This window comes from Gopherus flavomarginatus, chromosome 1 (assembly GCF_025201925.1).
Source record: "Gopherus flavomarginatus isolate rGopFla2 chromosome 1, rGopFla2.mat.asm, whole genome shotgun sequence".
NCBI classification, from domain to species: domain Eukaryota; kingdom Metazoa; phylum Chordata; order Testudines; family Testudinidae; genus Gopherus; species Gopherus flavomarginatus.
In genome coordinates, this window is record NC_066617.1 from 243,934,831 (window position 1) to 243,958,911 (window position 24,081).

The 24,081-nt window shown below is 42.1% G+C and overlaps 1 protein-coding gene across 3 annotated transcripts in view; it reads left to right on the forward strand.

Moving 5' to 3' along the window:
• The window catches only part of LOC127039363 (P2Y purinoceptor 8-like), a 48,865-nt gene that overhangs the window by 18,315 nt on the left and 6,469 nt on the right, over positions 1–24,081 (forward strand). The window contains exon 1 of one of the 3 annotated variants that reach the window (XM_050932935.1): positions 3,977–4,105. The exons of 1 other annotated variant lie outside the window; for it this stretch is intronic. The gene's annotated coding sequence lies outside the window, so the exon portion shown is untranslated. Of the gene's footprint in view, positions 1–3,976; positions 4,106–20,163; positions 20,229–24,081 lie in introns of those variants that run through there. One more of the 3 variants, XM_050932945.1, reaches the window with a different exon arrangement.

Below are 24,081 nucleotides of genomic sequence, written 5' to 3' on the forward strand. Positions count from 1 at the left end.
ACTATGAATCTATAATGCTCTGATCTCTCCCTACACATCGCTAAATCCTGTTTTTGTTATTAAAATGCTGTTTTTACAAGACAGCAGGAAGTACTTGATCTTTTACAGGAGGAATTGCTATCAGCATAGCTCAGTTTAATATGTTATTTTGACACTTGGTCACTCTGGCAAAGGTGTGTGGTATAGGTAGGCTAAGAAACAAACAACTTACATAGCTCTTCCGTGAAGTTAAAGTTAACAACTGCTGGAACAGAACTTCCTGCAAAGATGAATAATGAAATGGGGTGGAGGGGAAGTCTGATAAACGGTCTCTCTTTTGATGTTTTTCTGGGGTTTCTCTGGCATAGTCTACTTTTTTAAAAGTGCACCAGTTTAACTAAATGGATTTTATGTTGACCAGCAATGCAAGCCCCTAATACAGACACACTTATGTAAAGTTAAACATGCACTTCAGCCAACTTAAACCAGTGTAGCTTGCATTGGTAAATTACCAGCTTAACCAAATTGATTTAAGCAAGGTTTAAATGGTTTAAGTGCATCTACATTAGAGGATTCCATCAGTTTAACTAGATCCATTTAGTTAGTCTGTTACAATTTTTCTAATATCGGCAAAGCCTCTGGCTTAACGAGACAGAGAAATGGGTAAATATTAGCTTCCCATGTCACCCCTCACTTCATTGAAATCCCTCCTGAAACCCATCTCTTCTGCAACCATTAACCCATATAACTCTAGCACCACTCCATACTATAGTCTTAAAAAGTTATCCTTAGAGCTGGTCGAAAGCCAACATTTTCTTCCACAACAAATTCCAAAATTCTGAAGAAAAAAAAAAGTTGTTAAAAAAAAAAAGTAGAATTATCAAAACTTCCAAGGAAGGGAAAAATTGGAGGGGTGGGGAGAGGAAGAGGAGGAAGGATTCGTGTTAGAAATAGTAGAAATGTTTTGTTTCTGGCAGTCCAAGCACTGAGGCCTCCCGGCTCAGCTGTGTCTCCCAGGGTTCTCAGGCTCCCAGCTCTGTGGTAGGGAAGGCCCCAGAGATTTTAGTTTGAGCTGGGATTCTCAAGGATTCTGTTTCCTGCTGCAGAACCAGGAGTGAGCTGCTCTGCTCCCCCTTTAGGCTTCTCCTCCAGCTTCTGCATGCCTGGCATTTGGGTGGAGTGGAGAGGCATGGGCCCAGAGCAGCTGCTTAATCCTTCTCTGCTGTGTGGGGTTTGTACACTCTATGACAGAAGGCAAAAGGCACATCTCTGACACAAAGGCCGCCCCTGGCCAAATTTCAAGTCCATACTCCACAGCATGGGGGTGCTAGAGTTTCTCAAAGAATAAGTTGCCAGAGCGTATTTAACATGAGGAAAACAATGTATTTTTCCCTGGCCTTGTTCTCAGAAATTTCTGAATTGTTTTGACTGAAATGAAAACACACACACAGTACAAACCCAAACAAATTAATCAACCTGAGGCAGACACCCAATATGGAAAACTTCACTCCAAACAGTTGAAATTTGGCAAAGTTATACCCTACAGACAATAGGGTCTCATAATGGGAAGTGTCAAGCAATCTGAATAATATGTGGTATATATTAATTCACACATACAGATAATCTCTTGTTCATGCAGACTTCCTGTGTGACCTTGGGCAAATCACATAATCTCCCGGTGCCTCCGTTCATCTGTTCAACAGAGAAAATACTTTCCCAATTAACAGAGGAGTTGTTAAGATAAAGTTCAATAATGATTGTGACAGGCTCAGAAGTTATCATAAAGAAGGGTATAGAAGTGCCTATAAAGATATTCAAATCACCAACAGGAAGATAACACATTATGGCACAGTGTTCCTGGGGATACCAATCTCTCTGCACCAACCCCTGCTGTGTAGGAGTTAGTGAAAATGTTATAGGCTATCTATAGCTTCCATCAACTTGCTCATGACTATTGGAATTACTATTCTGTGACAATCAATACCTCTGCCTTTTACAGTAACAGCATCTAGAAAAAGAAAAGATTTATGTGTTGGCAGTAAGAGGGTTGAGTGAATCTAGAAACATTACACACAGTTTGGAGATCTGAAGTGGAACATGCATTCTTTCTTGCATGCTCAATTTGATGTTATAGAGTGCCAGGATCTTTTGGGACAGCTGTATTAGTGTTGCAGTTTGTTTACCATGTCAGCTGATTGCACCTCACAATGTATGGCAGACTTGAACATGACTGGTTTAAATGAGATTGAATTTCTTCCCCAGTTGTACCTGCTAGCTCCAGCTGTTTGAGTCTGGACAGATTCTTTATCCTGCCCTTGTTGTCAGTAAGATTATTTAGGCTGGTTTGCGGAAAGGTAAAGAGGATATAGGAAAAACAAAACAGACAAATGTGAAAAGAGTTTCAGACAAAATTAAAATTTTTGACATTTATGGATCCTTTCACTATAGAGGTTCAAAGCACTTTACAAAGCATATACATACACTCTAAGGAGAGATTTCCAAAGGTGCAAATAACAGGTGCCTAACTTCCACTGACTCTAAAGTAAAAGTAATACCTAGCTCTCATATAGCACTTTTTCATCTGCAGATCTCAAAATGCTCTACCAAGGAGGTCAAGATCATTATCCCTATTTTACAGATGGGGGAATTTAGGCATGGGAGATGAAATGACAGATCTAAGGTCTGCCAGCAGGCTAGTGATTAAAGTGGGATTAGAACCCAGATCTCCTGAGTTAAAACCAGTGGGCTAGCCACCAAGACACAATACAGAAGGGCAGAGAGCAGCAGACAACTCATACACAGACTACCACACAGCAATGGGACATTTTTAGCTAAAGACATAAAAGAAACTCCTTATCTCATAAAACAATGGCATCGTTAGGGCAAGATTATGATTTATGGGCACTGTCCTGCATTAGGGACAGAGTGATGGCTCCAATGCCTCAGCATTAGCTCCTGGAGAAATTGTACCTCACAACAATCCCCAGATCAATGTGCCACACAAAGGGAGCACATGTTGCCCCATCCTTTAAGAGAAAACAGTGAAGCAAACCAGCATCATAATTGGAGCTTGTCAAAAATATTCCACTGGAACGTTTTTCCAGGAGAAACACTGTTTGATTGAAATCAAAATTTTCTGAGGGAGTGGGTCAATTTTGGCAAAGTTTTCTTTTTAAAAAATCAAAACCAGATGTCCCACTTTGAGGTTTTTGGAGCAGCAGATTTCAGTTTTTCATTTTGAAATGACTTTTTGGTAATTTGAAAAATATGTATATTATAAAGTAAAAATTAGAACAAAATCTTTCAGTGTTATCAAAATAAAATATTCTGATTGAAACAAAACCACTTTTTAAAAAATTCTGTTTTGTAGAAAAATTGATTTTTTTTGTTTTGTTCTGATTTGAATTAAAAAAAATCAAAATCTTGGCATATTTTGAAGAATAGAAATTCCATTTTCCAACCAGCTCTACATATAACAAGCACAATACTTACTGTTCCACTTGCCTAGTTGATGTCAGTCACTGTTGCTTTGTATGTGCTGTAGTAAAAATGAGTCTTGAGGAACAATTTGAAGGAGAAGATGGTAGCAACTTTGCAGATTTTTTCATGGAGTTTTTCACTGCACAAAAAGGCCAGTTTAGGAGAATAATAGAAACATATCTGAACTCTGAAAGATTTTTCAAAAGCAGAAGTATCGGGTTCCTTTTCTGATTTGACTACACCCAGTACACTAAAACCTCTCCACAGTTCACAGGTTTCATACAAGATAAAAAAGAATGGGGAGCACCTCGGTATTACAAAATCCACAGAGGAGAAAGATATTTTTCATAATGAATCAAGTATTTGTCATACGCCAGGGCTAGTATTGGCATTCCAATGCACCATAAAGTAATGAATATATTTACTTTAGAAAGAGGAGTTTTCATTTTATTTCTGGGGAGAAAACAATTTTTATCGTTTTAGACATATTACTGAGTTGTGATCTATGTGTCAAAAAGTCAAAAATATGAAGAAGGAAGTAGGTGTTGCAATACAGTGTGCACGTTTACTATTGAACCACTTGCAGAAAATTTGTGGTCAGTCAGACGGCTCAGCTTCAGATTATCGGATGTGGACGAGGAATCAGGTAAGATATATAAATCTTTTGGACATAAATCACTTGAAGAAGCAGTTCCTACTAGAGTCAAACAACATATCCTGAGAACAGCTGAGTTGCAGAGATATAGTGTAACAGTTCAGATTACTGCTATGTTATGTGCTTTATTTTTAATTATGCAAAGCTAAATCCTGGGGTTTGTGCTCAGTTTTTACTCAGTCCTTGATCAGGCAAACCGCCCTCAAAGTCAATGGAAGTTTCTTTGAGTAAACACTTAGTAAGGATGTTGGGCCTTCGCATTTGGTCCATTGAATTTAAGGGAGTTGTTTTTACTTCTCTAATATAATTCTTGTAAATGCATACGCTTGATTTTACATTGAGTATTGTAACATGGGCATAAGTACTCACAGTATTTTAAGTGATAGATGGCACATTATGATTCTGTTGTATGTCTAAGGTTTTTTTTGTTAACTTTACAGATCAGAGGGTCTATTTTGCTGTATAGGTCTGCAAGTAATTCCCATTTGTTCTGAGTTATGTGCGTGCATGAAAGGTGGGACTTATGCTCCAAAAAGCACAACCTTTGATTCTTTTCTATTTCTAACCGAACAAATCATTGTGGAAACAACATGATTTCACTCACCCAGTTAATTACAAAATACATGTTATTTCTGAGAAATGTACATAGCTCTGCTGCAATATTACTCCGTTATGCATTTCCATGCTTTGATTGGTCAGTATTAATTTATTAATAATTATTTTACAGTGCCCAAAAGTGACATAAGTCCTTTACATATGTATATATTTAAATACATATTGTTTTAAAAGACATGAGGTAGAATTAACAAGAAACCTTATATTACTTAGTTACTAAAGTCACTTAAACACTTAAAAAAATTACCCTTAGTCCCTTTCCAAATGGCTTCTGACCTAAAATTTAGATGAGATACAAGTGATAGGAACAAACAATAGAGTGAGGACAAGGACCTACAAAGGAAGGTCAAACAATTACATAGATTTGTTATGTGTTATGTTGTTGTGGATTTGCTCTATATACCCACAGATTTATACTTTTGCTTTAACTGTTTACACACTAAGGTATTTTAAAATATTTTTATTTTGGGTGAGGTAGACCTGTGGGAACTCTTACAATGAGGAATTGAGCTGGTAGGAGGAAGCGGAGATGGGGGTAAAGCTGTGCAAATAACAGATTTTTCAATTCTCTGGCAATTTTGAAAAATCCAAAAAAGATTGTTTTTTAATGTTTTAAAATGTGCATTTTTTTCATGTTTTAAAATACTTTAAATACAATTAAAGAAAACTTTGAAATGAAAATTCATTATATTTCTTTTCAAAAACATCAAAACAAAACATTTTAGATGGCCTTTTTGTATTTGATTTTTTTTCAAAACAAATGGATTAAATTGATACTAAGTCATGAAAATGTTCAGTGCAATTTTTTTTTGTTGCCAAAAAAAAGTTTTGGTTAAAAATTATGTCCAGCTCTAGATGGGAGTATTAGAAGTAGGAGGAAGTGGGAGGTGATGAGAGGGAGAGTAGTGGCATAGGGACATAACAGGAGGGAAAGAGGAAAGACTAGGCATTAACTCCACGTTATGGGTTATACTCCACCTCCCGTCCTGCGGCATTAATCCTGCCTTGAGCACAATGGGCCTAGGTTGCAGATGAATGTGAATTTGGCTCAGTATAGTTCCACTTAAAGTTATTGCAAGAATAATGCTGCTATTATCTCAAACATTGTGGAGTTTCTCTTGGCTTTCCAGCCTCCTTGGAGCTTTGTCAGGGAGTTTGATCAGCACTGCGTGTTGGCCTACTTCAGAAAACCTAGTGACACAAAGCTTATTAGAACCTTAGAAAGTGTAACACTAGGGCCTGATCCTGTTCTCAGTGACACTGATTGATGGGAAACAATCCTATTGACTGGATCGGGAGCAGGATCAGACAGCTCATTTCTGATTGGCACTGGGTCACTTCTCCCTGTTCCTTTAGAAGGTGATGTCTTTTCCTGTTACATTTAAAGACAAATTAGTTTTAGGGCATATTGTATGACTTTGAATTTAATCATTTTTAAAGATACAGGGGAAAAGACTTTATTTTCTTTTGGCCTACTGTGGTTTACTCTAAATTAGGACATAATTCCCCATACAGGGAAAACAGAGCAAGAAGGCCAGAAAACAGATTCACACACTATCTGGTCTGGTCATTTATAACAGTTTCTCACCCTACAGAATCATGTATTCTGCTTAAGGATAATTGATGAACTCTATCTGATGTATGCAGTGTAGCTGTAGCTGTAGCTGTGCGGGTCACAGGATATGAAAGAGACAAGGTGGATAAGATCATATCTATTGGACCAACTTCTGCTGGTGAGAGAGAGAGAGAGAGACAAGCTTTCTACCACACAGAGCTCTTCTTCTTGTCTGGGAAAGAAACTCCCAGCCTAACCGCAAAATGCAAGATGGAACAGATTGTTTAGCATAAGTAGTTAGCATATATTGTAAGGGACCATTCAAGGTAGAGTGGGTTGTTAACACTTCTGCAGTCTTAGGACAAAAAGAGAGGGTTTGTGGGTTACAGATTGTTGCAATGATAAGCCATAGATCCAGTGTCTCAGTTCAATCCATGATTTGTAGCTATGTTACAACAATTTGTATCCCACTAACCTTGAATTGTCCCTTTCAATACGTGCTAACTACTTACTCTAAACAATCTGTTCCATCTTGCATTTTGCTGTGGTGCTGGGAGTTCCTTTTCCAGACCCGATGGAGAGCTCCATGTGGCTTGAAAGCTTCTCTCTCTCACCAACAGAAGTTGGTCTAATAAAAATTTTATTAAAGTTAATGTTTAAAAAAAGATATAATACGTAGGTTGGGGAAAGAGTGTCTGTTCATCTGGGTACAGTGCTTAGATTATCCATAAATACAAAGTTAGTTTTTTAAAAGTCATATCACACATAGAGTATACAATCAGCGATAACCCAAATTAGACGAATAGATTTAACAATACGGTTTAGATATTAGAATCCGAATACTCGGGTACATCACTCATGAAAATTTGTACAGAGATTTGGTTGTGGAAAGCAAAATATATCAATGAGTGGAGATTGTCCATCAGGGCACGTCTTCACTGGCAACACTAAAGGCAGGGGTGGCTCTATGTTTTTTGCTGCCACAAGTACAGCAGGCAAGTGGCCTTTGGCAGCACACCTAAGAGAGGTCCACTGGTCACGCAGATTCGGCAGCATGCCTGTGGGAGGTCCACCGGTGCTGTGCCATCAGCATCCCCGCCACCGAATTGCTGCCGAAGCCGCGAGACAGGCAGACATCCAGCAGGCGCTCCCCCGAAAGCCGCCTGCCTGCCGCCCTCACAGTGACTGGTAGGCTGCCCCCTGCGGCTTGCCACCTCAGGCATGTGCTTGCTGCGCTGGTGCCTGGAGTTTACCCTGGTTAAAGCCCCTGGCTTGTGTAGTCACAGCAACAGCGCTGGGAGAGAGCAATTCTTTCACTCAGATGTAAATGACTATTCAGGGCAATGGAGAATCTAGCCCCCAGTCTTTCAGGAAATGCTGAAGTTTGCAGTAGCTTTCTCCACATGGTACATTAGGTTGTGCAGAGTTCCTTGGTTCCTACCGAATCTCCGGAAACCTCTTCCTTGCTAAACAAGGGAGAAAAGTGTGTTTAAGTGTAGAGTTCGTGTGTGACGTTGAGCAGAACAGAAATAATGTGCACGCAGACTCCAAAATGGGTTGTTATGTAGCTCACTTGGAGTCTAGAATTCACTTTAACCCCAACCCCAGTTGTGTTATTATTGATGGGTGACTGAAGTCAGGGGATGAAACATACTAGTCTACATGTCCGAGGTCAAAGGGCAGGACTGAGGCCCCAGAGTGGGTGACCGGAATCTATCTGAAGCATGCTGTTTTGTTTTTAAAATGAAAATAAAAAGGTTTCACTTCAGTTAAGAAGTCACTTTGAGATACAGGCTGTTCTCCTGGGGTTTTTGGAAATGTCTTTTCAGTGGCTGAACTTGGCAGGACAGGCACATTAACATCATCAAAACCATAGAAGCAGGGCTGGCCTTACGATTTATGGTGCCCTAGGCGAGATTATTAAACTGGTGCCCCTGTGCCTGATCTGCTCTTAGCAACACAAACATAAGCTTACAGTATTGGAAAACTTGCCACATTCACGTTATTAAAACCAGTTTAACTTAATTAAGCACACTGTAATGCTGATGGACTAGCACTAAAGAAGCAGCACTATAGAAAAAATTCTGATGACAGAATGATGCAAATTTTTTTTTAATTTATCAAAATTTTATTGGAAATTTATATGAAGAGGTATTGAAACAAAGATTTGTTTTTAATTAAAAGCAATCTTTCTGGCTTTTTTGGCTGCAAAATCAGTAATAATGTCATCGTATGACAAAGACAAAGTCGTGTCTTGTTTGATTGCAAGAATAGCAAGACCAGTTAAGCGTTCCTGACTCATTGTAGAGCGGAGATAGTTTTTAATGAGCTTTAGTTTTGAGAAACTCCGTTCTCCTGATGCTACTGTTACAGGAATTGTCAGTAGAATACGAGTGGCAATGTACACATTAGGATATATGTCAACAAGTTTGCGGGCATGAATAAACTGTACAATGTCCATCACCGATTTTGCATGTGGCAACATTGATGACAGTGTACTCAATTCTTCGTACAGTTCAAGTCCATTTAAATCAAAACTATCACCGTGCTTCAGGAGGCTCTCTAGGTTCTTGCACTTTGTCATTAGTTGCTCTTGTTTTCCTATTTCATTGAATTTAGTTATGTCATACAAAAATCCAAACTGTTCATGGTGTACTTGCAAGGTATTAAACCTTTCATCAACAGCAGATACTGCTTTATCCATCACAACATTAAAAAATTCAACCTTAAATTTCTTTTCTGGATCGTCTATGGGCATGATCTGCTGTACAGATTCTTCACAAAGAAGTGTCCCTGGCCTTTTTAACTCATATTAACTATGTATTTACTTTATGAAAGTTGGAGAAAACATTGTGAAAACATAAAACATTGGCTGCCCAACTTCTGGGCTGGCAAAAGTTATACTGACTCACAGGGAAAAAAAAAAGCAGGAGAATCTTAGTACAACATATGGTCACTCTATACCAGGGGTCAGGTCGGCAACCTTTCAGAAGTGGTGTGCCAAGTTCACTGTAATTTAAGGTTTCTCGTGGCAGTAATACATTTTAATGTTTGTAGAAGGTTTCTCTCTATGTCTATATTATATAAATAAACTATTGTTATTATCTGAGGTCTTGGCCACCGGTCCTGCTCAGGCCACTGCCAGCTGAGTAAATGAAACCCCAAACCGGCAGTGGGCTGGTGGCTGGAACCCTAGACAAGGATCCCAGGCCCTGCTCAGCCTGCTGCTGGTCTGGGGTTCTGACCACCAACTCCTGCCAGCCAGGATCCCAGCCGCCAACCCCCCCTCAGCCCGCTACCAGCCTGGGATTCTGCTCACCCAGGCTGGCAGGAGGCAGAGTGGGGCTGGCGGCTGAGCTCCTGACTGGCAAGGGGCCGGCAGCCGGAACCCTGGAGTAGCAGTAGGCTGAGTGCTGCTGGCACCCCAGACTGGCAGCAGACTGAGCCACTCAACCCCCCATTGGCCCTGCTCAGCCCGCCACCAGCCCACTCAGCCTGCTGCCGGCTGAGTGAATGGAACCCCAGGCTGACAGCAGGTTGAGTGGTTCAGCTGGCCTGCTCAGCCCACTGCCAGCCTGGGGTTCCAGGCCAGCAGCAGGTGCTGAGTGGGGCCGATGGCTGGTATCCCAGCTGGCCATAGGGCAGCAGCCGGAACCCCAGAGCAGTGATGGGCTGAGCCGCTCAGCCTGCTGCTGCATACCATCAAAAATCAGCTCACCTGCCACCTTTGACACGTGTGCTGTAGGTTGCCGACCCCTGCTTTATACACTAGTAAGGAGATGAGCATATTACAGTTGTTGGAGGGCTCTTATCAGGAGAAACAGGCTATAGGAAAGTCAGTCAACATTTTTTGTTTCTCTGATGAAAACTGGCCCACTCCCTGCCTCAAACCAAACCTGTCACTAATAATTGTCAACAACTTAATTTTCTGTTTTTGGCTAAGATATTGATTTTTTAAAAAAAATATATTGAAATTGGATTCAGGATTGTTAGCAAGAATTTTTGGCAAAGTAAGTTGTTAAATGACAATCTAAATGGCAACACAGTACTGCTTTCATGCTTGGCTCACTCCCCAGCCCGCTGGTCCAACAGCTGCAGTAGAGGAGGAGATAGGTGGAAAACTGCAGGACCCCAAAATCCACCTCTTGGGGTGCAGAGTGGCAACAGCAGCAGCAAACCCTCAGGTCCAATCACACGCCAATGGGCACCACCACCAGCCTTATGGACCATGGTGAAGTTAGCACAGCATCTGATCTCAGGGACAGGGCACCCATGGAGCCACAGCAGCTCATCCTGCCCTGTGCAACTCCCCCCGGATGAGATGGATCACTGGCAGCTGCCAGCCTGGGGGAGAGGCGCTCCCCAGCTAGGGTGGCCAGATCCAGATGTCCTGATTTTATAGGGCCAGCCCCGATATTTGGGGCTTTGTCTTATATAGGTACCAATTACCCCCACCTAGAGTGACCAGACAGAAAGTGTGTAAAATCAGGACAGGGATGGGTGGGGGTAGGGTGGTAAAAGGAGCCTATATAAGAAAAAGACCCCAAAATTGGGACTGTCCCTATAAAATAGGAATATCTGATCACCCTACCCCAATCCCCTATCCGGATTTTTCACACATCTGGCTAACCCCAGCCAAGCCCTGTGTGACATTCCAATCCTGGCTGCCTGCCCAGGAAGTGAGTTACTTTCACTTTCATTCCTCAGCAGGCAGCCAGCCTCCCCTCCCCCGCAGCACCTCACCCAACCCAGCCCTGACGGAGGGGAGGGAGGAGAGAGAGAGGGGTGCTCCTGGGGAGGAGCGAGAAAGGAGGGGGTGCTCCATGGGGCAGGGTGGAGAAGAATGGATGTTATGGGAGACAACAAAGGATACTGGTTCCAGAGCCACAGCCTCACCTGACCTCAGCCGAGGGGAAAGAGTCACACTCACAGGTGAGCTCCTTCCCCAACCCCTACCTCCTCCCCTTCCCAGAGACCCCAGCAGCCAATCCCATTCCTCAGACTGTGCTGCATTCGGCTCTTTCTAGGACCCAGCAGCCCTGCTTCTACACTGTCTGGGCTGCCTGGAGAGTGGTGCCCTCAGGCAGTGTGAGGTCCTACACGGCTGCCTATTCTGCCTATGCCTAAGGACAGCCCTGCATAGAATTGGAGATTTTCATAAGAGAAAGAAGAGGAACAGCAGCTGAAATGAATTTAGAAATGGACAGGTTGTAATGACATATATTAATGATATTACCTATTTTCGTTTATTTCAGAGACTCTCATACACTCTGAAGATATTGCTATCCATATTGAATGCATTCTGGGTTCCGATAAAAGGAGTTTATTGTGAAGTTTGTCCCTATAAGGGCACAGTTAGATCAACACAAATGTTATTTAATAGTTTTATGATTACATCTGTAGTTAGGCTTGGCATCCTAATAACCTGTACACTTTGTTCAGTGTGCTGGGTACCTTTATAACCCATTACAGATACTGCATTGTGCTGATAAACTTTGTGTAGCTTATTAAAAGATAAAAATGTCTCTGCAGATAACTTTAGGGGAAGAATTCTAGACATTCAGGCTATGTCATCAGTGCAAAAAAGGTAGTTAACTCCTAGCTATCTAGCCCGCCCAGTTCCCAGAAACCCAATAGGTACGTTCCCTTCTAGGTCATGTTTTCTAGACCTTTAATCCTTTTTGTTGCTGTTCTCTGGACTTTCTCCAATTTGTCCACATCCTTCCTGAAATGTGGTGTCCAGAACTGGACACAATACTCCAGCTGAGGCCTAATCAGCGCGGAGTCGTGCAGAATGACTTCTCGTGTCTTGCTTACAACATCTCGATGTAAAATCCCAGTGGATACAAGGCACTATAGTTTTTATCTCAGTGTAACAAGTCGAAGTCAACCCCTAGTGGGAGATACAGGGTTGACCTCAACTAGCTACATCCAAATAAAAACTATCAGTGCTTTATGCCACACAGCCCTAGCTGGATATTCACCAGGCTGCTATGTTTGAGTCCCAATACACAAGACCCATGTGCTCTTAAGCTTCCCTTGCTCTAAATAGGCTATAGCCCTGTCTCTCTCCCCTTGGCCTGCCTGGCACAGTTTCTAGGCATAGGCTCCCTGTCTGTTACTCCTTCGGGGAAATGGGACCCCAGGACCAGTGCTGACATCCAGACTCCCCAGTAGCTTAATCACATCCTTTCCCAGAGCTCTAACCTTATGGGTGCTCTGGGTTTACAGTTCACCTCTTCAGGGACACTTGATAGCGGAAGCACATAACAGACACATCGGTTTTGTAAGGGCTCCTCCAAACCAGCCACTTTTTACATGGGCTAGCATAAGAAATACACAGATCCAGATAAAACAATAACACCAGTAGGCATTTCCTTGCCTCATTTTCCTTACTGCTCTTGAGCATTCTTGAGGCTTAAGTCAGAATCCTCTAAGGGTTCCAGGATCCCACCTCCTGCACATGATTTCTGCACATGAAAATAGACCCCTCTGTTCCTCTCTTCTGCCTTCTTGCACATGGCTTCTCCACTGGAACAGCCAGTCTTTCTGGTCACATCTTCCTGTACTTCTGTCTCTAAAATAGCTGGTGATAAAGCCTTTCTTTTATAACCACCAGACCTTTTTGTCAGGTGACTCACAGATCAGTCCCAGCAGGTGATCAGAGTCCCACACCAAATGCCCTCTTGCTTAATTGCCATCCCTCAATAGTTCAGACTTGAAAAACTGGTTTGACCTGGGCAATAGCCATCTCTTTATCCAGAGGGACTCCATTTGAATGGACATTCATCAAAATTTAACAACCCTATACTGTTAATTCTGTGCCAGGTGAAAGAATTTATCTTGGCCGCTCCTATGGGTTTTATCTCAATATGGAGACAAAAGACAGCAGAGAAGGTAACCAAGTCTCATATTCAAAATGAAATTTGTAGTCGGACACAGACACATTTCCAGAGTATCTAGGATCACCCTGAATTCCTAAATTGTACATAAATTCCCTTAATCATCACACCTTGTCTCCACTCAGATTTTATGTTGAGAAACCACACCTCTTTGTCAGTGAAGACAAAGCCTCAAGTGTGGGTTGAAGAAGAGGGGTTTGACTCATACCACGGTATGGAAGTGAATGGACTTAATTTTCCATCACCTCACATCTTCTCCAGTTATTTACATCTGGACACAGGGGGCGTAAATGCTACCATTGTGCTGTAGTGATATGTGACATCCTGGTGTGAGAGACTTGTCTATACTAGAAAAGTAGAACTGATTTAACAAAATTGATTTCTAATTGATCTAGTCAAAACTGTTGCAAACCTCTAATGTGAGACATCCTTAACTTTTTAATCGTTATTGAAATGGTTCAACACAAGCAAACTAGTTTAGGAGTGGCTGTGTTAGGGCCTGGCACCAGTTTAAATTGTTCCATTTTAAATATTTTAGATGACTAGTTGAAGTCCATCTACAGCTGGCCTGATTATGACCAAGATAGGACTAAAGCTTATTTAGTTGACCCAGGCATACAGACCAGGCTCTGTGCTGGTGTAATAGCTGTCCTATAATCTGTTTTTAGCCTTCTCTTCCCTTATTTCTTCCTCCCTGGTCTATCTGATGAGCAATAATTGAGAGATCTGTTTGCTTTATGTGATGGTTGCTATTAGTTAAGACGTAGGGACATTTTTCCTGAGCTCCGTTGTGACTGTTTTTGCCTGACTGCTAATTACTGAAGAAATTTTGTTGCAGTATTAAAACTTAATATCTGTAAACATCCTAAAATTAAATGTATAAAATGCACCTGTCATAAGAGGTGTCTAGGCTCATGAACATACCTTTAAAATGACACACAAACCTTTGCCGATATTCTTGCCTGATTGTATTACAAAGCTTTTCGCACATCTGATCAGGTGAAGGAGAAAAGAAACCTCTGTAGCCTAGAAGAACTGACATCCTCCCTCTGGCTAGTGCTACCCACAGCAGACGGGAAACTGCTTTGTGCAACAGGTCCTACATAGAGCACACTGCATTCATTCATTCATCCATTCATTCAAAGAGTCACAAAGGCATAGGTAGTAGGGTCAGTATCCCAGGAAAACAGTCACAGTCATTTTTCAGAGACAACAAAAACCAGAGCATGTGGTCATTAGTACCAGCGGGGAATCCAGAAGCAGCTGGGGATGAAAATCACTCACACTTTGAGACCTTCATCTATAAAGAGTGAAAGACTGAAGAATGGGAGAGACAGCACCCGCAATGGAACTTCAGGATGTTTCCACCAACCTTTCTGCAGCCCCTCTCTCATCAGGATTGAGAAGCATGTTATTAAAATGTAGTGTTAATCTCGGCTAGCTCCACATTTACATGGTGAGAAGTTTTGAATAATGGGGGGCTTTTATTTTAAGAAAAAACATTGCTTTTTAAAATTTTTATTTCCTGCTAGTTGTCCCTACTTCCACACTTCAAACCACTCATGCTGTCAATGTAGGAGTGGGATCCTTTCAGGACAAGAAATGGGAGGGAACAGCCCTGCTGTTGGGGATACCAAGATGATTTCCCACCTCCTTTTAGGAGGGGATTCCAGGCCCTGGAAGTAGCTGACAGGGTGGTGGAGAGGAGGGGATGAATCTGTTTTGGTGGGGCAGGTAGTGCAATGAAGAGATGGGGGGAGGATGTTCTTGTAGTAAAGGATATTTTGCAATAAACTTGTTCCCCCTTTTCACTATCTTACGCAGGCAATGTACACAGAGAAAAGAAATTTCCTAACTCCTTGATGTCAGAATCAGGTGGTACAAAGCAGAACCACCACTCTCTGCTCTTGCCAACAAGGAACACGTGCAAAGGGAGACCGATTACACTCTTTGCCCTGCACTTCCCCACATGCAGTGAGCAATGTTCTCCCTAATTTTTCCCATGCATGTGCGGAATAAATTTCGTTACGTGCACCAATATGGAAGTGATATGTGGCAGGGGTGGAGCCGAGGGGTTCAGAATGTGGGAGGGGGCTCAGGGCTGGGGCAGAGGGTTGGGGTGGAGCTGGAGATGAGGGGTTTGGGGTGCACGCTGCCCCTGGGCTCCCCCTGCACTCTCTCCCCGCAGCAGCTCTGGGCCAGGCTGGCACCGCGGGAGAGGCACCTCTCCCCACCACAGTCCTGAGCTCTTGTGCAGCCCTAGATAGGCTGCTGCACTTAAAGGGAACTGAGGCAGTGAGTTAAGGTTCAAACACAGGATCAGCATAAAATCATGGACATTAAATACCAAAAGCCCTATCACATGTGGGTCCCATCTAGCCCATTTCCTAGGGTTATTCCATGGCTATTCCTTACAGTGTATTTTCTAGTGCTTTGTTATTGACCCATTTTAGTAAACCCATGGGTAGGGCTATGACTATTTTTCCATTAAAAGCCCAATTTTGACCAGAGGGTTGCACCCAGCAAGCTCTCCACTGTCCAGCCGTTGGCACAGTTCACACAGCAAAGGCATAACCACAGTTATAGTAATTAAACAGGATTCCCTTCCCAGCCCCTGCAGAGGTTAACTACAAACAAATGCCTGGGGATTTCCAGCAGGCATCACTCCATTAGTCCTGTGAGTCCAAAGCAGATTCAGCCCAGTCTCTCATTCATGACACTACCAGCCCTAGGCAGAAGTCTTCTCAATTCAAGCTAGGGTGTTTCTCCCTGGAACGTTTCCTTTGGTCTCTTTCTACAGGAGACTGACTTGTCAGCACCAACCTGTAGACCTGACAGATTGTACACTTCCTGCATTGCAGGGCAGGTTTTTTTCCTCGTGTATAAGGAAACCAGTAATCCTTTATTGATCTTTCTAGAGGCAGGGTACATACACCTCCTCACAGGCACTTCCTATCCTTGATCTACCCCTGACTTCTAAAAAACAAACCCTGTTTTCTGTCTAACCTTCCTCTAACCAGAGATTAGGTACACAAGTTGTTTTGGAAGATCTAAGAGTTACTCAGTCTGAGTTTTTAACATAACACTTCAAAAATGGTGTGATCTGGAAACTCTGCATTTGTTTCATTCCATTGTCCATTGTTCATTGATTTCATTTAGCCCAGGGGTTCTCAAACTTTATTGCACCGCAACCCCCTTCTGACAACAAAAATTATGACACGGCCACAAGACAGGGGACTGAAGCCTGACCCTGCCTGAGTCCCTGCACCCCAGGCAGGGGGCCTGTAACCTGAGCCCTTCACTCAGGGCTGAAGCCCTGGGGATTCTGCTTCAGCCTCGGGCAGTTGGGCCCCAGCAAGTCTAAGTCAGCCCTAGTGAACCCATTAAAATGGGGTTGCGATCCACTTTGGTGTCTCAAACCACAGTTTGAGAACCACTTATTTAGCCCTTTTCATTGCCCAGATATCCTTGAAAGTCATCCCTAGGACAGAAAGTTCCTCACAAATATTTACCCCCACAAAAAAGATGCCTAGGTGTTGAGAATCCTCCCCAACATTCTGCTGCTTACCTTTGTCCTGCTCCCAAAAGCTGCTGGGCTCCCTAGCCACTGGCAAGTTTTCATAAACACACCTCTCATCTGGACAGAAATGCAGATGGGCTCTAACTGCCCAGGGCGGAGAGTCATTGGGCATCAGACAGCTTCTGAAGGGCGAGCAAGAGCAAAAATGAAGGAAGGAAGGCTGAGTGCTCAGGATAAACTGGTAGAGTGACCAGATGAGGGGAAAGACCGGAAGGAAAAGGAGCAGAGTTGAGCTTCTTTTCAATTAATCATGGCCCAAAAAGGAACTAGCAGTGGAGGTGCAGGGATATTACAAAATGGCAGAGTTCATGTCCCATCTCACTCTCCTTCCCATTCATGACCCAGCTGGTGTAAACTTTTCTGTCCTACAGTACATGCAACTGTCCCCTCATGCTCTAGCCCAGGTGTCAGCAACTTCTGGCACGCGGCTCGCCAGGATAAGCCCCCTGGTGGGCTGGACCAGTTTGTTTACTTGGCACCTCTGCAGGTTCGGCCGATCACGGCTCTCACTGGCCAATGGAGGTGGAAGGAAGCTGTGAACAGCACATCCCTCAGCCCAGGCCGCTTACCCTGGCGAGCCGCGTGCCAGAGGTTGCCGACCCCTGGGCTAGCCAAAACTTGTAATCCTTTCATTGCCAAAACACATCCACCTACTGTTCCAATAGGTGTGACCCATTCAGTACTGGAGTGCAAACAATAATTCCATCTCAGCACTGAGGGCGAGAAAGCAAGTGCAAGAGCTATTCAAGGGCTTATAAAGCTATTAAATGGTTAACACAGAAAGACATATTAATCATCTCAAAAGCCTTTCTTGAAAAATAGTACAATGCTCTAAAGGGAAATGCAGCAAAGGAGAAACTGGACGATGCACTCTGCAGAGTTGGTTTTCTCCTTCCTTCTGCCTTTACTACAAAAAGAACAGAACTAGGTTTATATCAGGAGACGTTTTGGCTTATTATGGGTTTTCTTTGCAACCAGGAGAAGTGAATAGTATTTGCCGGGTATGCTATACTTACATTCATAGCACCACCTGGTATTAGAAATGCAGCATTGCAGCTACCCATTGATAAGAATGGAAAAATCACCAAACACTAATTTGGTTGTTCCAATTTTTGCATGATGGCATTTCCTAAATTTGAGTGTTTGACCTTGCAAACATATTGTTCTTTTAGCACGGTTTAATGTAATTTTATATATAATGGACTCCTGACCTCTTTCTTTTCTCTTCCTTCTGATTTTAAACAAGTTAGTTGGTGGCCCACAATTCTGTGCTACCTCTGTAGAGTGACATTCTCCTAAGGTTTCATACACAACATGCACCACCTCAGTGCACCCACTCTGCAGCCAGTGTAACTGTTAGAGGATCTGCCATCTTATTACTTATTATGTTTTAAATGTCTGATTCTGCTGCATAAAGTTTCTCCTCCATGATAAATAGAATTGGTTTCATATCCCAGCGCTTTTCTCCATGGATTTAAGTCCAACAGCACCACATAAAGAGAAAGTATTGCTTATGCTCATAATTAATTTATGGCAAGTTTAGTGATATTTGGTGTTTTTCTTAAAGATACAGCTCCGGGAGTCAAATGATTTTTAGAGCATTCCAGTTCTCATTTTTTAAAGTTTCTAGCTCCCATAGTTGTGGAGGAATAGTTGAAACTAAAGGCTGAAAACCGACAAGGCCAGTAAAAACACAAAATGTATTATTTAAAAAAAATCTCATGACTTTTAAGCTAATGATTTTTACATCTACCTCTTAATTTCTGAATGCTGAGATTAGCTATCTTCAGCTAACCGTGCTCTGTAAAAATGCTGCAGAATGGTTCTACCTTGTCACCATCTTATTGCCCCCATACCCTAGTCTTCCTGGAATACAAGCTGCTATAGGCAACAGTACTTCAGAGCCATATTGTAAATCTGCTCTAACATATGCACTGTGTAGCTCAAATGCTGTTTCACCATGTGACCACTCTCATTCGAGCTCAGCAAACTGACCTGGGGTAACCCTGAGTGCAGATCCCTTGAGATAAATGTTGCGGTGAAGACAAGCCCATGAAAACACACCTCTGAACATTCCAAGTAAATTTCCCCTTGTCCCTCAGAGCAGTAGTAAATCTGCTGCTTTGATATACCTAGACTCTGGCCAATGGTGGAGACACATATCACCCATTATCACACGTCTCCATCCCCTTGTTCAGGTGGGTAACATCATTTACTCAAAGTCCGGGTAGGCCAGGTAGGGGCTTAAGGAGCAGTATCTCTTGCTTCCCACATGAGCATGTAGTCCAAGTCACAGTCTCGCCACTCTTAGCCCCTGTGTGCATCATTTTTCTCATCTGCAGAATGGGATAATATTATCACAGCAGTGTTATGAGGATCTATTTGTTAGGGCTGCATTCGTCATTGTGCAGAGCTTGAATGCAGTGAGGGGGTGAGGGAAGGGAATGATAGGGAGCCAGTTGCAGTTCCCTGAGTCAGTTTACTGATTTTGCTCTAAAGAAAAGCTGCAAGAGGGCAGCTGTAATTTATGCAGGCTCGGAAGGATAAGATTTGTATTGGTAAATGTCGGTAAACATCCATTTCACTGTACACACACAAACCAAAGAAAAGTATTTCCTTCAATAATAATCAACATTTACAAACAGACAGAGTAAGGAAAACATCACATGAGAACTTAATAGAGTCAAACCCCAGTGATTTACACTTCTGAATTAGGCTGGTTACAAATGGACTAGCAAATGAATAGTAAAAACAGGTGTGATTTATTGACTGAGGTATATTAGTTTGTCTATTTTGACACATGTAAACAATTTGTGTTTTAATGGTTTAGACAACTTTAATGTTTTGAATCTGAAAGTCTACTGCCGTTCAATAAATGTCTGACACCCCTTCCCTCCATAATTTCATGCAACTGTGAACATTTAAATCAATAAAAACAGAAAAAAAAATGCTTAAAAATAAACATTAGTATTAGCCATCAAAATTATTTTAAAAATCAAATTCTGCCAGGTATAAATTGATGCCAGCAGAGAATGCAACAAAGTGAACTAATTAGGCTGAGGATCCACCCCATTAATGTTTGTGAGGTGCTCAGACACTGTGGTTATTGGAACCACACAAGTAACTAGATACAGCTACTATGTATTTACCATTAATATACTAGAAATGTAGCAATTCTCACTGCTAATCCAGAAACATCCTGTGGTCTCACTTTATTTCTCAACAAATAATAAAGAGCATAGCACTATAAAGAGGGGGCATATTATTAAATCTTCCCTACTTGTACACTTATCCACAGAACCTTTGCTAATATATTACAAAGAATTAAAACTGAACTACACTTGTCAACATAAGAACATAAGAATGGCTATACTGGGTCAGACCAAAGGTTCATCCAGTCCAGTATCCTGTCTTCCGATAGTGGCCAATTGGCAGGTGCCCCAGAGGGAATGAACAGAACAGGTAATCATCAAGGTGATCCATCCCCTGTAGCCCATTCCTAGCCTCTGGCAAACAGAGGCTGGGGGCACCATATAAGTGAACAAGGTGCATTTGGTGATGTATTAGTCTTCATTTTTTAAAATTTATGTTTGTTTAAATGCTTGTTCGCAAACCCTTAATGAGTCTCCACTCGTGCCAAGGAGTGAGGGTTTAACTTTTTGTTATTAGTGGGAAGGGAAAATTGCTGCTTTAGAAAAAATGATACATCTTAAACAAATGTGATTTTTGGTATGTCATTGTATCTATATATTGATTCATATGCTATCGATTTAATTTAGTAGAAACCATCACAGTGAGTTAAAAACTACAGCACATACATCTTACCATTTCCATTTCCTTCCAAAGTGGGATTAATTAAAAAGTCTGCTTTTAACTTTCAATTTATTTTTCTAAAATCAGAAGTTCCTGCCCAGCTTCTTGCATTACAATAAGGGTGAAACTGTCACACCCCCTTCACATTCTGTGTGAGCTTAGGGTTGCCACCTGTCTGGACTTTACCCAGACAGTCCAATTTTTGGCTTCTGTGTCTAGGTGCCATTTAGGGTTGCCAGGTGTCCAGTTTTCAACTGAAAAGTCTGGGCAAAAATGGCACCCAAAACAAAATGGCACCTAAAATGGCACCCAAACCAAAAGTCTGGTTACCATGGGGCCAGGGGAGGCATGAGGTCATTAACCCACACCAGTCTCTGCTCAGCCAGGGCCTCATACCTGCAGGCAAGCTCCTTGAGACACCAGTGAGTAATGGGGGATGGGAGGGAGAGCAGCGAGCAATGGGGGCAAAGCCTTGGGGAGAGAGAGACGGAGCAGGGGCAGGGCCTTGGGGGAAGAGGCAGAAAAAGGGGCAAGGCCTGTGGAAGAGCCAGAGAAGGGGTGGGGCCTCGAGGGAAGAGGTGGAGCAGGGATGGAGAAGAGGCAAGGCCGGGGGCAGAGCCTTGGGGGACTAGTTACCAGCAATTAAAAAGGTGGCAACCCTATGTGGGCTACCTATATCACACCTATACACAATACCCCCTCCTGTGCTGGTGCACGGGGAACTGGCAGACAGGGGTAGGAACTCTGCCCTGCCAATGTTCTAGCCAGCACAGCGAGCTGGCATGAAGGGGAAAGGAATCTGTGCCAGGTACACAGTTGGTGCAAATGGTTCCCCACCCTGGGAAGAGAGGAAACCATGAACCAGCTTGTTCCTCTCTTAGTCACAATATAGTCTCTGGTCTGTTCCTGGGTAATACAACTATTCAGAGAACACAGGAACTTCCAAACTGGATCAGACCTAAGATCCATCTAGTCCAGCAACTTGTCTAAGAAAGTGATTACTACTATATGCCTCAGAGGAAGGTGTGGGAATCCCACAGAAGACAGATGTGGAGTAATCTGCTCCCCACATAGGTCTTATGCTGGTATCTAATACACCTCTGCCTCGATATAATGTGACCTGATATAACATGAATTCGGATATAACGTGGTAAAGCAGTGCTCGGGGGGGGGGGGGCTGTGCACTCCAGTGGATCAAAGCAAGTTCAATATAACGTGGTTTCACCTACAACATGGTAAGATTTTTTGGCTCCCAAGGACAGCGTTATATCGAGGTAGAGGTGTAGTTATTGACTGGTTTAAGACCTAAAGCACAAGGCTTAATATCCCTTTCAAAATTTGTGTTGACATTAAGTGTGATAACTGAATAATTTTATACTATATAAATGTTCAAACCCTTTTGGAATCTTGTGCGGAAAAGGATTCCTTGTATTGGTTCACAGTTTCCCACCTTTTAATTTCATTGAGTGTCTCCTGAGGGCTTGTGGCCCACAGTGCTTTGAGCTTCTTCAAACAACGGTAGTAGTCAGGGCCGCCCAGAGGGGGGCAAGTGGGGCAATTTGCCCCAGGCCCCGGGCCCTGCAGGGGCCCCCACGAGAATATAGTATTTTATAGTATTGCAACTTTTTTTATGGAAGCGGCCCCCAAAATTGCTTTGCCCCAGGCCCGCTGAATCCTCTGGGCAGTCCTGGTAGTAGTTAACACTAGGAAAGAAGACAGAATTGAACACTGCCTAATCAGAGTAGCATTGAGAAAGATACAATGCTATACAAATCTGTGGTTAATTCAGAAGACATTTCAGCAATGGGGTAAACATAACAAGGAAAAATACAAAATAAATTTTATGGGGTGTACTTACAAAAATACTCTAGGTTAGGTATAAAATACTTAAGAATAGGAGGAAATTCAGAAGCCTCCCCACCTACATACAAACATATGAACATCATGATTGCTGAGGTTATCACTTTTAGAAATACCATTCCAAAATTACCTCCTGGTAACGACAGGGTGATTAACTGAAACACTGATAGGCTGACTTCAGTGGCATCAATTTAGGAAGCAGTACTTACTAGACTAAATCAAAAGTACAGAATCCTCTCTTCACTTGAGGTCCTGTGAAGAAATCTACTTACTATTCATGATTATTAATAATGTTTGGCTACCAGTATTTTTTCATTCCATCCCACTTTCATTCAATATTGTCTTACTCACTTTTATTCAATAAGCACTAAGATCCTTCATTTGATGCATTGCACATAATTTGGTTAGTGTCAATCAACAAAACAGATTTGTATTATTGAGCCTTGTTGTTCCTCTATCAATGTGCTCTTTTCTGTTCTAATTCAATCCATGGCATTTGGAAGAAGAACAGGACCCAAAAAGAACCAAGGGAAAATCCTCATCTGATGTAAACTGTCAAAGCTTCAATGATTTTGCCGGAGCTATAATAATATACACTCGCAGAGGATCTTTTCCCAAATCTTTTGACATTCATTTGCTCACTCATTCTTGCATTTTATTAAGGATATATTAAGCACTATACCTTTCAGTCAGTCTGTTCCCAGATTCCAAAATATCAAGAGTTCTATATACAATACCTGTTCATGCTTCCACTAACTTTAGTAGCAGCAAAATTATTAATTAATCATATTGTCATTTGAACGCTGAAGCCTGGCCTACAACATTTGAGGATAATTGCATAGAAGTCACATGACAATGGCAACAGCCTTTAGAAGCTGTTAATTGCTCAATACTCTATATTTACTAAAAAGATATCTGAGAGCCACTTTAGTATTGTTATTGCAAAAATCACCAGGTGGTGCTGTTACACAATCTCACAAATTCTTTTATATAACATTGGAGCATTCAGTCTTTGAAGAAATGTTTTTATTGTGTTACTTTAGTGATGTAGTTTCTTCATGTGGGATCTGTGGTGAATGGCAGGGAAATTTACTTTCTCTCTTAATCTCTCTAATCAGGGTCAATTCTTGAGGCACAGTTGCTCCCTGGAAACAAGGAATTGGTTTTTGTCCTGAGATTCCTAAAAGAGGGGATTACCTACATGCTGTTTGTCCACCTCCATTCCAAGACAAGAGTAGCTAGTGTTAAATAAATAACCTGAACTAAGAGTATATCCAGCCTCTATGTCACTGACTTGTTTTCCAACAGGAAGTTGACCTACAAGGCTCTAGAATATGTTACCACTAAGCAGAGGGGCTACAGAGGGGCCTGACCCTGCAAGGTGCTGAGCAGTTTCAAATCCAGTGACTTCAATATGAGTTGAGGATATATACCTTCTCTCTGGATCATGTCTGCATTCATGTTTCTACAAGAACAGGGCAAAAAAAATTGGCTGAAATACTTTTGGTGAAAAAATGCATATCTGGTGACACCAAAACATTTCCTGAATTTATGTTGGTTTCAACAAATTGTTTTGGTTGAAGATAATCTCCTTCTAAAAAAAAATTCCCCAAAACATCAAAACATTTTGTTCTGACATTTT